Here is a 20,002-nt window from a genome sequence, read left to right on the forward strand (position 1 = left end):
CATTACTTCTACACTTACCCAACCTAGATGACAAAGAGAAACTAACACAGCAAGTACATTTTACACAGTAACTGATATATTCTATAACCGTTTCCCCCAACATAAGAGCAATTTCAGACATTTTTTTAGTAGTCTAACAAATGCCACTACTATTTATGAAAATAAAAGTGGTTATTTTCTCAGTAAGCTTCCCTATCTGCAGCAGCAGAATGCAGTCATAAAGACCACATGTTGTGTTTTTGCACAACATCCTCATTTCTTTTAAAAGCTCAAAGTTGCCACTAAGAGTCAAACACATACCTTACACAGTGTGGTAAAGTTTGGGCAATTCCATTACAAGTCACTTGCATGTTCTTCCCCAACAACTACAGGTCACATGAAACCACTAAATGTCTTCTCTTTGATCTCAGATTAACACATTTCATCTCTTCACCCAGCTCTCTAAACAAATGTAAAGTTCTCCAAACGATCTTAACACTTTAGAATTAATTCTATGAGCGTTTTCCCTTAAAACTGTGCTAGCACTTCAGTGGGACAACCCGGACCAACCAAAACAAGTGGCCCCACATCTAACAAGGCAGCAAGAGCAGCTGACAAATTAACATATTCTAAATAATGGCCTCAATTCACTAAAGTAATCAGAATTGCATGCAGAAAAAAAAAAAAGGCAGGCACACTGGTAAACAGAAACAAGACTGTTTCAACATATTTAAATATTACTGCCACTGAGACACAGCCCCTGGCTGCTTCACACCACCTACCCCCAGGTATTCGAACAGCCACGGGACAAACACAGGAACGAAGGGGGAAACACACACTATGCTCCGCTGGGTTTTTCTTTTTAAATAAACATCACCAAATGCAGTACTTCTACACTGCAAGGCGTTGAGCTGCCCTCCATTGGTGCGGTAGAGAACCCTGCCAGACAGGTGATCTTCAGAGATTTCTTTACCTCAGCACATGCACCTATTGCCTTGAGATTCCTTTAGCCCTAATCCTAGACAGTGTTCTACAAGGGTTACTATAGCCTCAGTACAAACATAATGAGGTAACACTGTTACCTTTCCTGAAAGCTACTTAAATTTTTACCAGAAGCAAGACAGAAGTGTCAAGACCCTTCTTAGAATACCCATGAATTTACTTAAAAGGACAAATATAAAATTTATCTTGGAGTTAATTAGGATAGCATTACTGACCATCCAATTCCTTGTTCACAATTATAAAAACCGGAAAATCTAGCCTCTTGATTCTTAACTTTTTTTTTTAAAGCTAAAATGCTTTCTCATTCACATGCACCACCTTCAGGGCTCACTTATTCTGAGTTGCTACCTGTAAAAAAGTTTACCTCACCTCAGACCATTTTGCTTTCATTGCCCACCCCCCAAAAAGGCTGTTATGGAAATTTATTTTTGTGCTTATACTAAAACTTTAAATTTCATCTTAACTCAAAGTCTAAGACCTCTGCTCAAATACCCTGCAATAAGCTGTATTTTATATCTTTGGGACCATCTAAAACCAGTTGTATTCTCCCCCATAATTAGGCTTATTGTTTCACACTGCTGATGTCTTCAATATGCAGCCACACCGAATCGGTCTGCACCAGCTGGTGACACATCTGGAACCTCTCTTGTAGCTAGTTCCATTAAACAGCACAGGAACAGATTCAAAAGTATGCCCTTCAGTAGCAAGGAGTAAGATGTGCCCATCTCTTCACCATAACTCAGATTTTACCCCTACTGCCATGACTACATAAGGGCAAACACAAAAGCAGTAATGACATTACTGCTTCAAGAAGAAAAGGAGCTATGGCCCACCTGCTTACGAAAGCAGGAGTCTTAAAATTTCCATTCTGCATCTCTGAAATGCTGCATTTTTAATTATCAGCTTATAGTCCAATCCTTCCATTGAGCACTAATTAAAACGTTTTCCAAAGCTATGCAATGATTTTCAGAATTAGAGTGACACAGCTAAGAAAACAAATGTTGACAACATATGCAACTCATTGAAGCCTTCAGCATGACCTGATCTTGCTACAAACTTCCTATGTAACAATGAGCAAATGACTTGATCCCAAAGCCACAAAAAGCTGGGCCCACCTATCATTCAAAACAGGATATAGCCCTAGGAAGCTGACCAGGAAGCATCCTATCTCCCCAACAGAAACACTCCTGTGGACTAGGAGATAGGAAGGATGGAAAATAAAAAGTTAACCCCAAACTTTCTTTCACTCTAAGATAATAACTACCTAGAGGGTAATCAGTGAGAAGAAATCAAGACTTTTTTTAAAACCCACACATTTTCTTCTTCACATTTCACAGCAGTTTTTAACTTTGGAAAATAACAAGGTGGGGTTTTTTGAACACTAATACTTAAGAAGATGACACTAACACTCACTGAGTTTGTACATTTTCAGTTTCAATTAAAGTCAGAACTATCAGTCCAACTGGGTTTTTTTTTAATACACACTAAAGAAACAAAACCGACAAATTCCTCTTCAGTTGTGTAACACGTTCCAACCACCTGAAACACAAGGACTACAGTATGAAGACTTGTGCCAAACAGGCTAGTTATGCAGGCACTGATGTTTTCATTTAGGCTGTCACCTCTCCAAGTCTACCCGTTTTTTTTAAGTGGTACTTTGATTCCTTCCTCCCACGAAGTTTAAAGAGGGAAACACAAAAATACTAGTTTCTTAAGTGGTTTACAACTATGCTTTTAAAACAGATCAGCTCTCAGGAGAGGGCAAGAGAAGTGACCCACAGATGGGCTGTCTTCTGCGAAATTATCCCTGGTGCTGGCAGACATCACCACACCAGCAGCTTCACTCATTATGCAAGCAGACCTTTCAGTTCGTGCTCAACTTCAGCATGTGGATTTATCAGTTTTCAGGAAACAGGATGTACACTGAAACAGTCAAGTATGAGATGTTTACTTTTTCAGGAATACAAATAAGACAAATAGATACCAGTCAATTTGATTACGCAGGTCACATAATGATCAAATCATTACTCACAAGAGAAAGACCAAGAATGACTAATGACATATTATACAACCTGCTAAGTACTATCCCTTCGACTATAAAAACATGGGGCACAGAAGGGTTTTTTTTTTTTTTAGATCAGCCACGTTGCAGTCAGTAGCAGTGAGTCATCATCCAACTCACCAAACTGCTGCTTTTCTAAAGCCTCCTACTTGCTCCCTACACTGTTTAGGGAACCCTGCGCTGGCAGTCAGCAAACGTTACTACTAGTTTATACATCGTCTGAAGGATCTGTAAAAGCACAGAAAACCCACCGCGTTTTTCTGTGTGACAAACCAAAATGGTTCGGTCGTCCCTGCAGATAATTCCACGAGGACTCAGCACTGAAGAAGCCCACCCTGAGCTAAGCAGTGTCCTGCTCCTCGGCAGGTCTGCATGTGGTTGCGCTGAGCGGTTCATCAGCCAGTGTGAGCTGCAGGTAACAACCCCACGAGCGAGGGCTGAACCTGAGCAAGAGGCTGAAAGAAAAGCTCCCATTTTAGCTTTACAGCACACGTTTTCCCAACCTCGTTACCAAACTGAAATCTACCTCTACTTTAAGCCATCATTTCTGGAATTTGTAACAGGTTTATAAACTCACAATACTACCGTCATGTTATTTTTATATATGCATACATATGTATTCATATAGATAGACAGATGAGGCTTGCTGGCAACAGCACTTCTATCAAGGCTTGCACCAGCCTCATGACAACACATTCTCTTTTTCCACGCTTCTTTTCCCACGAGACAATTAACTCAGACGTTGTCAGGCTGATCCAAAATGGCACTGAATTAGCCAGAGAAAGAGCTCCTCACCGTGCAGAAGCCAAGTGCGCGCACCCTGCCTGCCCTAGCCAAGGGTACCTGTTCGTCCAAATTCCGAAACGCGAGCAGCCTCCCTTCCAGCTGCTCACGAAGAGTCCGGAGGCACTTCTCCCGCAGAAGGTGCTGGAGGCCAGAGGGAGCCGCGGGCCCTCCGGCCGCAGTCCCCGAGCCTCCGAGCGCCCAGCGCGGCCCCGAACCTAGCGGGGACGCTCCAGGCGATGCGGGAATCCCCCCGCGCCGCCACCAGCCCGCAGCCGTCCCGGCGAAGGACATCCTTCCTTCCTTCATTCCTCCCGCCGCCCCTCCGGGACCCGCCAGCCCCGCTCCCTTCCCGCGCACCCCCCCTCCGGGCACCAGAAGCCGCTCAGCTTGAGGTGACCTACCGCCGCCACGCCTCGGGCCGCGGGGCAGGGAGAAGGGGCAGCGGCCAGCCCAGCCCCAAGCCGCGCCGCACTCCGGCCCCCGGGCCCGGCGCCGCCGCAGCGCGGGGCAGCGCTACCTTCAAACGCCCTTCAGGGCGCGGCCACCGCCCCCGGCCCGCCCTGCGGCGGGCGCCGTGACCCCCCGCGCTCGGGGACCCCGGCCCCGCGAGCCCCGCGAGCCCCGCAGCGGCGGCCGCTGGACGTGCCCCCTCAGCCGCGGGGCCGCCGCTGCCCCGGGGCCGCCGCCGCAGCGCGGAAGGGCCGGGCCGGGCCCCGGCGGAGCGGAGCGGAGCGGGCCGGGGGCGCCGCCGCCGTCCGGCGGGAGGGAACAAAGCGCCTTTGTGCGGCGGGGCCGGGCCCGCGCGGGCGAGCGGCCCCGGACCCCCCTGTCCCTCCCCACCGGCCCCCGCCGCACTCACGGGCCTTCCCAGGCTCATCGGGGTCTGCGCTGCTCACACGGCCGGGCCCCGCGGCCCCGCCACCGGCCCCCGCGCCGCGCCCGCCCGCCTCGCCGCAGTCGCCGCTGCCGCCGCAGCCGCCGCCATGTAACCCGGCGCGGCGGGCAGGGAGGGGCGGGCCCGGCGGCGGCTCCGCCTGCGCGGGGCGGGACGCGGGCCCTGAGGGAAGGGCAGCGGCGGCCGGCGGGGCCTGGCGGGGTCAGGGCGGGAGGCACGGCCGGCCCGGGCCCAGGGGAGCACCGGCCCCCGGGCCGCGGCAGGGCGGCCTCTGGCTGAGCGAGCCCTCACGGCCCGGCCCGTCCTCATGGACGTGGCGACTCCCCGGAGTCCGTGTGTCCTCTTAGCCAGAGGAATTCAGCAGAGGCTCAGAGTCAAGCTGAGTCAAACACTTGGGAGGAACGGGGCAGGCGGGGCCGTGCAGAGGCTGCCATCCCGGCAGCGTGAGCTGCGGGCAGGGCCGGTGGCCTCCAGCGCTGCATCCGTGCTCACAGCTGCGGTCACGGTCTGTGCTGCCCCGGGAACCCGGCAGTGCCTCCCGTGGCAAGGCCCGGGCTGGGTTTCTCCAGCAATTCCCTTGGCCACGACACAGCCCGGCGAAAGAAACCCCAGGCGGGGAAGGGGGATGCAGGGAGGAAGGCCGGGCCGTGCTGCCAGGCGGGGTTACAGGCCCTGGGCCGGCCGGGAGGAAGGGGAGGGGGGGCCAAGGAGGCCCGGCACCGGTCGCCTCTAGGCCAGAACCGGCCCTGGGGGTGTCCTGGGCTGGGGGGAACGGGCTGTGTGGTTGCGGTTCAACTGCCCCGGCTTTAAACGTCCCTCGTGGCAGAGAAAGAAAAACGTGGTTGGAAGGCAGCAAGCGGGAATGATGGAGGCAGGTTTTCCTTCTCCAAAGGGGACGTTTTGGCTCAGACATTCTGCAGTCATGGGGAACTGAACGTTCTCTCCACAAGCATCAAAAGGCACTCGCTGCCTCTGTCACCTCCAGACACCAGAAAGTTTTTTTCTCTTGCTAGTCTATCTCCCTTAACAGGCAGAGGCAGAGGCAGTAAAAGTATGCTTTTCCCTGAAAATCACAACTAAGACAACAAAATAAAGCAAAATAATTACAATGATAATTTTGTTCCCTGTGAAACTTTTACATGGCAATCTTGGTGGGGAAAGAGAGGCCTGGAAGCACCAGGCCTGCAGGCCTCAGAAGACCGTTGTGTTTCACCAACACGGTTTCAGCACAACTGTCAAGACAGGGTGCAGTTTCCCTAGGTTTCAGTGCAGGATGACTCAAAATAAGAGAAAACAATTAATACTAATTTTTACTGCTGAAACAGAGGTTATTTATAGCTAGCATGAGGAGAGAAGTTACTTGCATAGGGTTCTACAGCTTGCTCTGCTGCCATCTGCACAGAAGCATCCAGTTGACCTTTGCATGTGTAAGTCACGTAACTTTATTTTTTTAATAAACAAGTCATACATCAACACCAAGGAGCTCCCTACCCGGCTTCTCTAAAGTTACTTAAATGATTTTTAAAACCCCTTCAGATATGAAGCCAAGCATTAACTGTTTTAATTTACTCAGATGCATTGCTAACTCTGTCATTGCCCCCCTAGCAGGAGAGGTGACTTGGGCATTTGATACTACAGCACTGTGCTAACAGCCAGCATACTGCAGCCACTAACTGAACTGACACTTCACATTACACTCTTTGCTAATTTATGGATGGCTAACCATGCTGCCAACAGTGGAGAAAAGCCAGAAACAAAGTTACAGTTCTCCATCCCACCCAGCAAAACAGAGTTGGAAGATTACAGCACTAGCTGCTCCAGAAGGCCAGTATTTAAATACAGTCTATAACATAAAACTGCAGGAGTGCATATTTGGAAGAGGTGATGTTAGGACAGCAATCAGAGCCAAGCCACAGAGTAGTATTTACTTGCTTTATAAGGAACAGACTTGGGACTCAAAAAAAGGCAGGAGCAGCAGTGGCTGTATGTCTAAATCCAGACCTATTTAGTTAATTAAAGAATCTTTCCACCCATAAAAAGTATTTTCATTATTAGACACAAAAGAGCAAGCTGATCTTAGGGTACTGCAGTAAGAAGAATGACTCTTACAGCCTTGCCTCAGCACCCGGCGAGCCCTTCCTCATAGTGTGTCCATTGGGACTATTTGCCAGTACCCACACTGCAGTTTCAGTCAGGTGCAGAAGTTTCACATCCTTAGAGCTTGCTCTGCAGCAGCCCGGGCTGTTTGGAAAGTAGCTTAGCAAACATGGAGGAGGCTGGCACTAAGTGGCAAGCTTCCTCACCTGGGAAGCACACACTCACTTACAACCTCACACAGTCAAGATGTACCACTGTTTTTCTAGGTTCCTAATTAATACATTTTTTTAATTTTTTTTTTTCCTTCTTCTTTTCACCCCCCCTTCAAATTCTTTTCTGCCTTTCTGAGAGCACAGTCTGTGGTGGGTTCTACTGAATGAGGTGCTTCAATCTAGAGGAAAACCACGCAACAAGGAAGAACATGATGCAGGAATGTTACTTGTCTTCAGCCTCACTATTTGTAGAATGACAACATACATGAGACAGAGTTGCTCAGAATTTAATTATGTGTCATGTGGCTATTTTTAGCTATCTAATCCACCAAACTGCTATTATGTTCTTAGATTTTTAAAATCCTATTGATTAGGCTATAAATTACTGTGTCAAATTGTTTCACCATTCCCTGAAAGAACGTAGGTGATACGCTATATAACAGCAACCTATTCTAAAACAGTTGCAGATACTGTCAGTAAAATGCAGAGTAAGAAAAGAACTGGACTTCAAGGGTCATAAAGCCCAGCAATTAAGAACTAATTAGAACTGAAGCATTCATTTATTATATCCAAGTTCAAAAAGATCAAACAGTAAATTCCAATGTAATACTTCAGTCCTGTGTATGAATTGTTATTGTGGCATAAAAGGGAATGAAGTATTTTTAAGGGTCCACACCCATTATGGTTGGCAAGGGAAGAAAGATTTGGAGATAGCTTGAAAAGGTTGCCCAAGGTGACTTGGCAGCTCCAGGCTTTTGTCTCAGTTTCACTGCCTTGCTGGGCTTTTGTGCAGGAGATCTTTGTTTTCTGGCATTATGCAGCCCACTATAATGATTCCAGGTATTTTCAGGAGAGGCTGAACTTCTGTGTATACCTCATATCAAGCAGCCTCTGCTCCCAGTGAAGATTTAGGTATCTGAGTGATGCCTGGTTCTCACCCTGCCCTGCAGGATCAGTCCCTTGTACAGACAAATTTGGTAAGACACACAGGGGAAAACTGACTGCAGACAGTACCCAGGGCTCTGGCCAGACTACTCCTGCCACACCTTCCTGGAGCAAGAGCATTTTACCCTGGGATACATTTTTAAGGACTAACCGTGCTTCTTACCAAAGTCTTGGATTCATTTTGCATAAGGATAGGGATGAGTTTAGAGAGAAAATCTCACTTATTTAAAGAGGATGAGGAGAGGTTTGAGAAACACTCAGTTCCTGCTTCCTCCTTAGCCTGTTCCTGCTTACCTATGTTCTGTGGGGTGATCTGGGCCCTGAAGTATTATTTGCTTTTCCTGGCACAGCTCCCAAGTGTTTTTAGTAGTTTGGGTCTCCTTTAATTGCTGCCTTTTCCAATTAACCTAGTTCTCTGCAGGTGTTAAGCAAAGCCTTTACAAATCACTTGCTCCCCCAGCTTACAGTTTCACAGTGCTGACATCCAGAAAAACTTCATTGACAACCCAAAAGCTCAGGTAGCTTCACCTTGTGGACACCTCCTTTTCCTGGAAAAGCTCAGACTACACTTTTCCATACTGGACATAGGAGTTTTTAATTTGTTCTTCATAACACAAACACATTTTTCCATTGAATGTTCTCTGGGTTTGCAGACTTTAAAGTTTTCCTGATAAATCTTAAAAGTATACATCACGCCAGCATTATTAGCAGGTAACCACACAGAAGTTGCAATCTTTAAAACTTTTTAACAAATTTTTGAATGAAAATCCTTTTTTAGTTGGAGTCTACTTGGTGGTAGCCAAAGCTACCTGGGCACAGACAGCATACTGTCACCTCATTTGCACTCCCCTGGTGGAACACGAGTTTGCTAGGGGAAGCTTTGTACCATCTACATTCTGATCAAGCCAGAAGCCATGTGAATATTAGGGGACTTAGAAGAAAGGAAAAAGGCAAACCCTAAGATCATCATCCCTGTGTGAAACAATAGAAAGACTGGAAAAGAACGGATCATTAACAGAGACCACTTCAAACCAAAGGCAGCAAAGTACAGAGGGCAAAAGAAGGTGGAAAAAGAAAGTCACAGAAAATGTTCAGCTCTGAGGTTAGAAATAAATGGGTTCTGTGACATACTTTGGAAATACTGTGAATCTGCAGGAAAAGTCATTAAACACTCTAAACAGAACAAGTAATTCTTCCCCCTTGGTAGATCACCAGCAATCTAGGACACCTCGGTACAGCTAGCTGCATGCAGGCTCCCTGCTTAATATCACACATTTTTATTAAGTGAGGGAGTTCCATTGCCTCCTTTTTCTATGTCTTAACCAACACTTAGCACAGGGACAGAGCAGCTGCCGACAGCAGGATTTGGCAAAGCCATGGCAATGCTGGGAGAAGGGGAAAGTTTAGAAAACTTGCCTCATAGCTTGGTCACTGCTGGAATCATCTTCCCTCTGTATGTGCAATTCACTTGTAGGCCTGGAGCTTTCCCCCATTTTTCAGCCTTTCATTCCTCATTAGTTAACCTTGCATAGAGGTAGCTGTCAGTATTTCATGCACAGAATAGCAGGCATGTAGAAAAATTTACCAAGGTAGGCAGTTAAGGCAGTATATGTTAGGTTTAATCACCTCTTAAAGGGTGACTAGTACCAACATTTTCACACTCGGGTGCTCCAAGTGACCTGAGTTGCTTCTAACTTCCCAGCATGGGACACAGGAAGTATGCTGGAGCCAGGCTGTAAATTCAGTCAGTGGATTAATCTACAGCTGAAAAACATGGCACAGGAAGAGGAACAGGGCTTCTGTGACAAAGCAAAGCATAGGATGAAGTGGAAACAAGAAGAAACAAGTACTTTTTTCCCAGTACTTCAGGGAGTACAAGAGAGTTCTGTGTGTGACAGTTCTCCATTCAGACCTGCATGAATGCACCACTCCCATCCCCACCTCCAAAACCTCAAGTGAAGCAGTTAGGAGAACATGTCTGCCCACTGAAGTGGCACCAGAGCAATTGTCTAAGGCATCTCTGTGCTATTTATTGCATTGGCTGCAGTCCTGCTAGAGTTGTACAGCAGCATATTACTGTACAGATGTTATTTAAGTATCAGTAATACCTTGAGTACTCCAATGGGGAGAGATGCCCTGGAAGCAGGGCAGGGTGCTCTCAGCAAAAAAATGCATTGTTTTTGGGTCTCTGTTGGAAAATATGTCAGCTCTTGAGCAGAAGTTATAAAGGCCTGATGATGGATTTATGTAGAACAATTAAAGGTTTCTGTAGACCTATTGCATTTAATTGCAGAATTATACATATTGCTACGTAGAACTGTTCTTGTTCGTTCCTACAGAAGAGTCAGCCTTCCCACACACAGCATTTTGATTGCTATTGCATTACAGAGATAAAGCCTCTGCTGTGCAATTGTACATACAGCTGGTGCTGCAGACCTTGTCATTTACAGAGAAAAAAAACCCCCTGGGCTAACATTCACTAACATTTTCACTAACACCAGAAGCCACTTGAATTACATTTACAGGGGTCAAAGCTCAATCCAAACACATGGGCATCAGCTAATACACTGCTTTAGCAGCCTGAGGCTACAGAGCTTTTACATATCAAATAGCAACAAATAGGTTGCACCATCTATTTCTAAAGATTTCCTCTACAAATATATGGCACTTTTCAGTTCCCCAACCCTATTATATCTTAGCTTTCATTAAGATTTTCTAGGGCTTTCCAGGTTTTCTCGGTAGGTTTGAGACACTTGCTGGGAGGGAATACATTTGCAAGCTATTTGTTTTCTCATGAAAACGGGGGTTTGCCTATGTGCCAGAATCAGCAGACATTTTATAAATAGCTTTGGACAGATGACAGGAAATGACGCAACAACTCAGGCCACTCCACACAGGGCAACTGTCTGAAGTGTTCTGAAAGAAGGACTTGCACCATTGACTACTACACAGGGAAAAAAAATGCACAGAAGCATCATTTACTGCAGAGGGTATCAGGCTTATGAAACACAGGATCTCTATCTTATTACAGCTCAAGCAAAAAGTCTATTTGCTTGCAACTACGCTACAATGAAAAACAGGAAAATTAAGTTTTCCTTTGAAGAGAAAAAACTGACCAGAATTGTCTAATTTGCTGCTTTCTCTTTATTCTCAAGGAGGAGCTTTCCCCTCCTAATATACTATAAATGCCAACACACACATTGGAGGTTCTCCACATTCCCTCTCACTGGTGCCAAACACTGGGATCATCTTCTTATCCTGGCATTTCCCATCAGCTTCAGCAAAGTCTCTTCCAACTCAAACTATTTAAATGGGCTCCAATAATAGCTGCTTAGAGGTTAATCTGTGTCTATTAATCTGATCCCATGAACTATCTGTTCCTCTTTGTCGTAGTGATACAGAGTGGAGACTCAACTCACCGTCTCATTTGCTTTCTAGCAGCTTCGATGAAAATAAAACCTAGTAATTTATCCCCAAATGAATGCTTTATTTGGAATAGGGGCAAACTCTCATCTCTCTTAAGTCCATGGCAAAACTTTCAACAGATTAAACTTCAGCACAGTGATGCCAGCTTCTCCCCCACTGCCAAGCTGCTCCTCTTTGAAACAGCAGCAAGCAGCTCTCAGCCCACTCCTCACGCCCCAGAGGACAGAACAGCACGCTACACACGGAAGAGGACAGGGATTAGTGAGAAACAGGTAGTGCAGATGAGCTTTTTGAGTCGTTCAGCCCAGGGAGAGATGCACTGGGATCCTTTACACTCCTGCATTGCAGTTTAGGATGGTGGGGGCTGGAAGAGTTGGCCTTGAAGCAGCCACGGCCCAGTTTTAAATTTCTGTAAGTCTAAAAGAACAAGTTGTTTGTAGTTTTGTTGTTGTTGTTGCTTGTTGTTGTTTTTTTTTCATTAAAGACATTAATGAAATTAATGAATTCATTTTTTTCATGAAAGACATTAATTCTCAGGCTTGAGAAGAGAAGGCTTCAGGGAGACCTTATTACAGTGTTCCAGTACTTAAAGGGTGGCTGCCAGGAAGATGAAGACTCCCTATTTACAAGGAGTCATTTGGAAAAGACAACGGGTAATGGGCACAAGTTGCTCCTGGGGAGATTCTGATTGGACACAAGAGGTAAATTTTTCACCATGAGGACAGTCAAACATTGGAATAGTCTCCCAAGGGAAGTGGTAGATTCCCCCATGCTGGACAGTGTTAAGTCTCAGCTTGACAGGGCACTGAGCCATCTCACATAAACTATAGTAGCACCTAGAAAGGTTGGACCAGATGACCTTGAGGTCCCTTCTAACCTGGCATTCTATGACTCTATGATTCATTAAACCTGACTGATTCTATGTTATTTTGGAAACATAAGATTTATTACCTCTATTAGAGATGTGACAGTGCTGAAACTGGGCCAACCCAAGCTTTCTCAGGTAAATGCTGCGCAAACAGGAACACAATACACCTGTCCATGTGTAAAAGCAAATCCACTTGTTAGTAGGTGTTCACACACTGTCTGTGTGCAGGTCAGAAGGGTAGAAGAGAAGGTGAACAAGGCTGTCAGCTTGTGCAGAGCTTGATGACAGCTCCAGTGCATGAGAGCCAACTGTCCTTAATGACCACAACCATAAAAATCCCTAAAATTATAAACCCAGACTTCATTCTTTCATGCACTTTGAATGAGATCCTGTATATCATTTTTGCTTCTTTACCCAGGAGGAAATGTGTCTCACATGCCTATTCACTGCACCACTGGACAGCCTCCTCCACAGAGACTGCTTCTCAGAAACACCTCAATAGGATACTCCAGTGCTGAGAAATCACAGAGAAGCAGTCCTAAAACCACAACACTATCTCATATGGGTAAACATTTCACTGTATAGTTATGCTGAGAGGTTCTTTCGTATCTGAATAGCAAGATTTACTTTGCAAGTGAGCTGGAACTAAGAAAGATTAAAGAGGTAGAGAAACCTTCAGCTTTTTAGTGCATCAGCATTCTCATATCTCTAGCATAGGTCTAAACAGTTTTCAATGGCATTCAGTCAAAAGCTGTTAATCCAAACCTTAAGAGATACCACATCCATCTAATGATATATTTCATGACTGAGGAAAAGGTATTCCTCCCTCACTCTTTGTGTTTTATGAAACACTGAAGAACCATTTAATTCTCTGTTAAAATAATTTGCTGATAAACCTATTTTAGTAAACAAAAAAAGTTGCTAATCACTATCTCAGATTTCTTCTTACTGTTTAATCTGGACACTCCCAAAACAAAAGAGGTCAAGATGATTCAAAGAAGAGCAGTTTCAACCTTTGGACCAACTTGACTTGCAATACTTAGTTCTTATGATTGCTGCAATTCAACAGACTCCAACATGATCACAGCATTCACGTGTGCTCTGTGACCTACTCCCACATTGCCCTGGATGACAGCAAGAGCTGCCACATGCTTCCTATCTGGAATATGATGTCTCCAGTGGCTCACAGCACCACAGACCAGCTCAAAGGCCTTTGTCTGTTCCCTTGCATCCAGTATCAAAGAAGTTAGGGGCACAAATCCTTTCACTCGTGTTCAGTAGTGGGAGACTGTTTGTGACAGGTCAGGCTGCATAGTGGGAGATCTTACTCAGCCACCCAAAGGAATGAAGAATCAGGCTTCAGCCACCAGACAACAGTGGGCAAACTCTTCCTGGTAGTCTGTGTCTTCAAATGGTGGCCCAGAAGGGCAAGACTGCAGCTCACAAACCTCTCAGCTTTTCCTTTCTATTAGGTTTTCCAGGACAAACAGCCTTTCCAGCTACAGACTGTCTTGGAAAAGGTATATCCCAGAAATCAAGGACGGACACGAGTCTCAGCCCTTGCTTTCAGAGTTGAACCATCCTGCCAGGGCTGGACTAGCACTCTCATTGCTGCTGCCTAAACCATCCTGCTCCAAGGGCAACTCTCTAAAGGTCTTAATACTCTCAAGCCTGTCTGTCAGAGACACTTCATAAAAACTTCACAAGACAGAACAACATTCATAAAAAACAAGTTAGTTGTTTCCCCTTCAACCCAGCAAAGGTTTTGAGATGTCAGCTGTTTCTTTTTTCTGAGGAGACTACCCAAGCTGGTACTTCCACAGCCACTTGGACTATCTCAGTACTTCCTAGAAGTACAGAGTAAAGTGAGATTGCTACGGTTTGTGATAATATCCCTGCTAAATAATTAAGGCAATTCATTTACTTGTAGTAAAAAATTATTCAAGGACTGCATGTGCAATTTGGGATCAAAGTACTACCCTGTACCCCATGTTTATAATCTGAGGTCCAATGATATTTATTAGAAAGAGTACAAATATAATTGTTGGGGGATGGTAAATGAGTGGCAATGCTTGAACAGGCTGTTGTTAAGAATCCAACCAAGAACCTGTGGTAACTGCCGAAATCAAGTCAAACAGCAGGGTAGTAATGGAAACTTTTGAACTTCTTCACAAGGAGGCACAAGATTTATCTTCCTGATTGCTGTAGTGTTTCAGATAGCAGGAGAACATGGGAATATGGGCCTTAATGTCAGCTAGTAAACTTTACTGACCTTTGGAGGGAGCTCCATGTGACACAACAATCACAGTAATCAGAAGAAGCTCTATCTGCTCTGATACAGCTTTATGGCATGAGCAGATACTCCTTTTTCTCCTCACAGTTGCTCAGTGCTCTGCTTCACTCATTGCACAAGACAGAGAATGCTCACCTGATGACTGGTAATTGGATAGCAAGAAAAAAAGAAAATCAATGTATTGCCCTTTGTCTTATTCATTGCATATTGTCCCAGACTGAGGACAGAACCACCAGGGCTTAAGGGCTCTGCAAATACCCATTAAATTAATTTCTACAATCTGCAAGAATGTCAGAATATTATCATCTCCACTTCCCTGAACTGAGTCACCAAGATCAAGGTCACAGTAGCCCTTAATAGTGGATGCACAATTTAAGATTGGTAAAACTGAATTTTGCAAGGGATTGGTACTTTTTTCCATTGTTCAGCGTTTCAACCCACTTTTCAAAATGATTGGTACTTCTTGCACCAAGTGCAGATCCCCAGAGTTCTGAATTCTCAATTTTTGCAAATTATTTTAGACTTTGTCCAGGCAGTTCTGGTTTCCCCCAGCACCAGAAGCCCCCAGGTAACTGTCCTTGTACACCCCGAGTAGCTACGTTTGCAGACCCTCCACACCAGCCTCTTCACTCCCTCTTAGCTGCTCAACTGGTTTCTCCAAGTCTCCTCTGCTTTCCCAGTTTCTGTTTTTGTTAGTCCTTTCCAATTCACATTTCCTTTTTACAAGCTTTTTCTCCCAGCCTACTCTGTAAATATTTCCTACCTATTTGGTCCTTGTTTCTTCTGCACGTGACATGGGTACCTACCTCCAGCTTCTTACCTGGAGCCAACAGGAGCCACTAAAAGCACTGCATGGGAGGTACAGTCCACTTTACATTCAATTAAGGTCCCCAAACCAAATCAAGCCTGCAGCAGCTTGTGGAAGCAGTCACAGAAAAATTTCTGTTAAGAAGTTGACTGGGATGGAGCACACCCAGGACCAACAGGCAGAGTGGGAATTTATCTGCTACCACATCTATCCAGTCTGCAAAACCTGATGTCTCCAGTTTATAGACATCAGGAGATTTTCCACAAAGATAAAATGTTCATCTTTGATTCTGGATTTCGAGTGCCCTCCTCTTCTGGAACAAGCAAGAGACTTTTAAAAATGTTTTTGTTTGCCCGTTTTTAAGTAGGGCAAAACCAATGCTCTCCTCTGCCCAGGTTCTTGCAAAATGACAAAATATTTCAGCTAAATTTTGCAGCAAAGTTCAGATTTGGAAATATACCTGGCACAAAAATGATTCCATCCAAAGAATTAGCCATCAGCAAAGTCACAGAAGCCAGGGGAGGTCCTGAGACCTAGGTAATCCCAACATGAGAGCTTCCCAGCTGTGCCCGAGCCACTGTCAGGCCAGGCAGAGGTTGGGCAGGAGACCTGGGGTTACAGGGGGGGGACCCCAGGAATTAAGGGAATGCAACAGTGAAGGAGGTGAGGAGGTAAGTGTTTAAATGAACTCCATCATCAGCTTCTCTGTAATCTCAGTTTTTGGCTGGTTGGAGGGATGAACAGAAACCACGTGTGACTGTGTGCAGGAGATGGGGACAACAGCAACACTAGCCTGATGGTTACAAAAGCTGTAGTTTCTTTTTATTTCCACTGTATTCTATGTGAAAAGCATTTCAAGACTTACCCACCTCCCAGATCCTATTATGAAAAGCTGGATTTCCCAAAGCTGTTTTCCAACATGTCAAATTCAGGTTTTGTGGCTCTGTTTGACAGCTTTATGAAGACAGCATTAACTCCTGACTGAACATAAGCAACCAGGTCGCTGAACAGCAGGAGTACATGAGTCAGTGCCCCAGTGCCTTGCCTGTATTAGATGTAATTCTTGGAGCCCCTATCCTCCATCCTCAGCAGAGCCTGTCCTACCCCTCCATCATTCAGTGGCAGGCAAGTCAATTCCCAGGACTTTCACCAAGCTACGGTCACAAGGAGAAGACCTCAAAAGGGGACAGCTCAGTCCCACCATTCCTGCTCACACGGGTTAATACTGCAGTGCATCAGCAAACCCACCTGCTCCCATCACCTGTGAGCCCTCGTCTGGCTGGCCCAGCACTGGTCACTGCAGGGTGGCTGTCTCACCTGCAGCAAGTACGTGACCTGCCTGGGGTCCTTCAGCATGACACTGGCACAGGCAGCAGGCAGGATCTAGGGGACACATCCTCAAATCTGCCCTTGTGTTCTTTGAAACAAACTTTTATTCATGCTGGTGATGGTGGCAAATAATAGCCTGAGTCCCCAGCCTACCTTCAGTTATATTTCCCCATGTGCAGAGCTGAAGCTCAGAGGCTCCTCTCCCTCTGCACAGCAAACACAGCATTTGCAGGAATAAAGCTGTGCTGATACAAGCTTCCCAGAGTGCCAAGTTGAATGTCTGACAGAGGAAAAAATTCTGGTAAAAAACTATTTTTTTGCCTTTTTGAGAGATCTAATCTATCTTCTGTGCATTCCTGACCTTCAGAAAGTATTTTCATCTCACACATTAAGTATAACAATCCTCTTAACATGGGAACATTTTGTTAGAGCTTTAAATTGGGTTACGTAAATTATTTGTAGTTCTGACAGCAGGTTTCTCCTCTGACCACGAGGACAGTTGTTATGAGGTTGCTACAAGGTTCATTCGCAATCACTGCAGATAATGATCTGAAGGCACTGTTTGAAATGAGATTTTATCTGGGGACATGCTACAAGTTTGTCAAGGGTTTTTATAAAAGTAGCATTTTTGCCAAATAATTTCCGATACAGGAAATTACACGAGAATTTAAAAATCTTCACTATGAATGGTAAATAAAAAAGAAGAAAAAAAAATAATTCCAAATCTCACAAACTTCAGGAGAAGCAGAACACAGAGGAGAAAAATCCCAACATAAATGTATATAGGTGGTACAGAGCATCTCTCAGCCCAGGAGTTTGTTGACTACAGTGGGAATTGTGGTCAGGATCGGGCTCTTTGTTTCCAGTAAGTACTTGTTCAGAAAAAAAGCAGAGTGGAAAATTTATTCAGGAAGCAACAGCACTACTTTTAGCATTACATCAGAGCAGTCAATAACTTAGAAACACGTTTTGCAGTTCTCTCCTTTCACTGTTTCTTCTCCCCAACCCCTAATCAAGCAGGGGCTCACACACTGATTTTGAATGGGAAGGGCTCTCAGGCAGGAGAAGCTCCTGCCTTCCTTTCATTACTTGCAAGGCTGATTAGGAAACAAGTTTCTACTGATTTCTTCATGAGTGTGAGAAGGAGGGCATAATTTATAAATTGGGATTCATTTTTTAGGCTCCTCATGATATTTATGAGCTATTTAGAAAACCCCAACAAAGCAATAAAACAATATTTTATTCAAATGGAAAGTGTTTGTTTGACTTTAACTTGACTTACTAAAACAAAATTTTTGAATGAAAAATTTCAAATAAAAAAATGGAAACTGCATTTCAAAATCTTTGTAAGAATATTTCAGGTTATTTTCTCCTTATGTAACAAGAGCTGTGAGTTAAAAGTTTCATCCAATGCTAAACATGAGCAACTGAGCCAATCCAGTAAACTTGATTTCTGCACACTCCTGCTGGCATTAAGTTCTCCACAACACTGGTCCAGAAACCCAACAAACTCAGCTGCCCCTTCTGCAGCATGAAAGTACTCCAAGGAGTGACATTTTTAAGGAGAAAAAAACTGGGGGGATGTAAACCACACACACATGCAGAAACACGAGAGCCATGCGAAAGGTGCTCAGCAGAGGAGGACCTATCCCCACAAAACTTTACATCTGCAAACATTTCCAAATCTGCCTGGGAGTGCTTTACCTTGGTATTTCCCATCGTATTGAGTTAACTCATGGTGTCTTATCTGTCTTTTATATTCCCTCCCCTTCTTTGATGCCAAATATTTATTTTCAGCAGTTTACAGAGAGTTGTCTCATGATTTTATTAGCAATCTCTCTTATAAGACTTTATCTACAGAGAATGCAATGCACTAGTACTTCTAGGTACAATGTTAGTTATTTCTCTGAATTATCTAGAGACACTAGTTAACTAATATAGAATTATTTTATTTCTATAAATGACAATATATTATTATTTTGGTAAGTCTCAGAGAGATATGGTTTTAAGTGTTAGTTAGGAAGGTTGATCTTAATCCTTTACACTTCTTTCTCTCTAAACAAACAGATCTAATAGGAGAATACACACAGACATTTAACTTACCATTACTGAAGCTATCTTTTGACTTCCTCAGTATCATTAATATTTAAGCAGAAAGAACAGAACAAACAATTATCCTAATGATACCACACCAGAACAAAGTAATTTTTAAAAAATCATCCAGTAGAAGTAAGAAGGTCGACCAGAAAATGCAAGTCAGGAGTAGCTGTGCTCTGATAGGGAGGGGAAGGTTATGTCGCTGTGATATGAGTAGTGCACAGCTGTTACTCTAGTAATAATTCATCGTATTAATATTTAAATGAGGGGAGGAGCAGAGCACGAGATTGTGTGACTCAACGGTCCCTCCCTGTCTTTAAGCAGAAAAATAGGCCAATACAGAAAGAGCATTAGGAGCCATAGAGTGGGAAGGTTTGCTTTCATTAGCTCATTAATAAAAGTGGGTAAACTGGTCCCTGAAGAAATCTGGAAATTATCTTGTTTTTACTATTGCAAGTTAAATTCTATTTCTACTCTCAGAAGCAGCCATTGCCTTAATAAAAAAATTGATCTGGCAACCAGAGCTCTAGGTCTGTACATGGTGTTTCTTGGATTTCAGTATATTTCCAGTAAGCTTTCCACACTTCCTGCAAGGAGCTGCCTGTGGGAGCCTTGCCTGGCAGTGGCTCACAGGGAACTGCTGAATTGCTGCTGTACATTATCTACAGACACATTGATAAAAAAAACGTTTCTTTAATCAGAGCTTACTTACCTCCAGGCTTGTTTCACTATCTTGGCCCACTGAGGTCTCTGGCATGGGCACGCTCAGGAGACCTGTGGCACCTGAGGAGAAGGTGTTGTGAGGAGCAGAGCCTCAGTCCCCGGGAGCCTGGAGGAGCTTCAGGAGGCAGACCAGCAGCTCCCAGCAACAGCAGGCTCAGCACAAGGTGGAGAGCTGGAGGAAACAGCTGATGCAGGCATAACCCAGACAGATGTGGGTGGCATCCCTGGCAAAAGAGGCAGCCTGACCACGCTTGGTTGCATATAAGGTTGCACAACTTTATCCAACAATTCAATATAAACACACCTCTCACATGCTAGGTGTTTGGGGGCTGGGTTTTTCTTTTTAATTCTTTATGGCTCCCCCTTGTCAGCAGAAAGAGTGTTGCTGTGACAGTCCTGGCTGAGCATCACCATGTTGGCTATATAACTCTATTAAAGTAATAAGCAACCATTTAACCAGAAATACAGACTCCAGAAATG

General features: G+C 44.8%; 1 protein-coding gene across 4 annotated transcripts in view; it reads right to left on the minus strand.

The window, feature by feature from the left end:
- The window catches only part of MAPK6 (mitogen-activated protein kinase 6), a 29,207-nt gene extending 9,496 nt beyond the window's left edge, over positions 1-19,711 (minus strand). Inside the window, exon 1 of one of the 4 annotated variants that reach the window (XM_051628175.1) lies at positions 19,512-19,711. The gene's annotated coding sequence lies outside the window, so the exon portion shown is untranslated. Of the gene's footprint in view, positions 1-300; positions 320-4,688; positions 4,816-18,805; positions 19,006-19,511 lie in introns of those variants that run through there. The other 3 variants (XM_051628174.1, XM_051628173.1, XM_051628176.1) reach the window with 3 other exon arrangements.
- Positions 19,712-20,002: the final 291 nt, after the last annotated feature.

The sequence above is a fragment of the Apus apus genome, chromosome 10, assembly GCF_020740795.1.
Source record: "Apus apus isolate bApuApu2 chromosome 10, bApuApu2.pri.cur, whole genome shotgun sequence".
Classification (NCBI taxonomy): domain Eukaryota; kingdom Metazoa; phylum Chordata; class Aves; order Apodiformes; family Apodidae; genus Apus; species Apus apus.